A 2,442-nucleotide genomic window follows, 5' to 3' on the forward strand; every position below is an offset into this window, starting at 1 on the left:
ATCAGTGCCCAGTGCAGTGCATCAGTGCCCATCACAGTGCATCAGTGCCCAGCATAGTGCATCAGTGCTCATCACAATGCATCAGTGCCCAGGACAGTGCATCAGTGCCCATCACAGTGCATCAGTGCCCAGGACAGTGCATCAGTGCCCAGTGCAATGCATCAGTGCCCAGCATAGTGCATCAGTGCCCATCACAGTGCATCAGTGCCCATCACAGTGCATCAGTGCCCATCACAGTGCATCAGTGCCCATCACAGTGCATCAGTGTTCATCACAGTGCATCAGTGCTCATCGCAGTGCATCAGTGCCCAGGACAGGGCGTCAGTGCCCAGTGCAGTGCATCAGTGCCCAGGACAGTGCATCAGTGCCCAGCACAGTGTATCAGTGCCCAGTGCAGTACATCAGTGCCCAGGACAGTGCATCAATGCCCAGTGCAGTGCATCAGTGTCCTGAACAGTGCATTAGTGCCCAGTGCAGTGCATCAGTGCCCATCACAGTACATCAGTGCCCATCACAGTGCATCAGTGCCCAGTGCAGTGCATCAGTGCCTATCACAGTGCATCAGTGCCCAGCACACTGCATCATCCACTTCTTAAGATGACTGCATATGATTTGGGTTTTCTGATATCACTTCTTGTTATGTCACTTCTAGTTCGTGTTAACTTCTCTTCAACATAAAATTTTACACCTCGAAAGAAGAGGTTTATTTTATTTTGAATTAAGTGTACACATGTGTGGCAGGAAAGCATATATTCACATGTGAGTCCAGATTCCCATGGAGGCCAGAAGAGGAAGTCAGACCCTGGCTCTGTAATTATAGGTAGAGGTGAGTCATTCAACATGGGTGTTGGGAACTGAACCACTTAGCCACTCCCACACCCCACCCCCAATTCCAGACTTTACTTCTGATCTGTGTGTACCTCCTGGTCACAAGGTTTGACCTCAGAGTCAAATCCTTGACTTAAACTGATAGTGGGCCAAATTGTCCTAGGCACCCAGAAAGAAGGGCTGGAGGAAGCTGACGACTCACTTCCCTGATCTTTTGGGCAGACAATCTGAAACACAGACATGGCTATAAGTCTGGATGCTAGAGAATTTTGCATCAAACCAATCATAAAGGCTGCATGGAAGGTGAGAACACATGGAGTTGTTCATAAGGTCTGTGTGCAAGGCCAAAAGGCAGCAGAGAAGGTCGTGCAACAGAAAGAGGATGAAAACTTGGGAGACAATGGAATGGAAGGAGAGGTCTATTCCCAGACTGACCTCTAGATCTGTCCCTGTCATCAACCTTCCTGATCCCTGATGCCCCACAATTCCAGTACTGACTGACATGCCTCTCCTGACCCTTGTTCTTTGAGAAACAGGGTATTGGTGACTGCAGTGTGAATGGCCAGTAGAAATTTGCTGCAGGGCATATAATAGAAGGTGATTTAAATCCCATGTAGAAAACACAGCGTGGAATGTCAACATATAAATGTGAAGATATTTGGAGAAAAATGTGGCAGTGGGAAAAAGAATCAGGATCATGTTCCTTCCACTCCTTTAACACTGGGAAATATTAGCAACCCCTCCCCACCCCGAACACACATGTACGCACACACACACTCACCACACTGAGGGCAGACACATAGGGGCATGGTTTACATCTGCAAATGTATATGGCATGGGGAGTATATGTTTAGAACTCAAACTCAGCAGAATCCCATGCCAACGATTTGATAGCTAACTCAGATGTGGAAAGCACACATTGCTTTTTCATGAACAATATTCATGCTTAGAATCCCCACTGCTGGTTAAGTGACAGCAGAAGAGGATGTTGATCATCCTGGCTGTCTTCTCAGATGAGATCCAGAACGAGATCGCATCAGCAAGGAGCCCTAACAATGCATCTCATGACATGGAGTGTCGGAGTAACTCAGAGTAAAGTGACATCAGTGACGAAGAGAAACCAGAGGCCAGAGGATCACCTGTGAGTTCACCAGCCTCAGCTAAGTAGTGAGTGTGTGTGTTGGGGCGGGGGGAGGGAGGGCGGGGGGGGTGGTGGAAGAGGCTGAGGTGACTTAACCCAAACTTGGCCAATTATAAGTCTCATCTGAGGCACTTGCTAGAAACATATAGACATCTCTTTCTTGGTGAGTTTGATCCAGGTGAATCCTACCAATACTTAATAAATCAATGATATCAATAACTTGCAGTCACTGAATTAAGTTTCAGGTGTACAATTTCAACTGGTGTTTTCTCTGCTAATAGGTGGCATGTAGTTTTGGGGTGTGTTCATAGAAGTGACAGGACACATATGTGACACTTGCAAATCATGAAGGCAGGCAGGCTAACTACTGCCTGGCAAGTATATTGATTTATTGCTGTTGACTGGTTAACACCCAATGAAACTGTCTGTGTAAGAAACATTACTCTCGCCGGGCGTGGTGGCGCACGCCTTTA

The sequence above is a fragment of the Mus caroli genome, chromosome 6 (assembly GCF_900094665.2).
Source record: "Mus caroli chromosome 6, CAROLI_EIJ_v1.1, whole genome shotgun sequence".
Taxonomy (NCBI): Eukaryota; Metazoa; Chordata; class Mammalia; order Rodentia; family Muridae; genus Mus; species Mus caroli.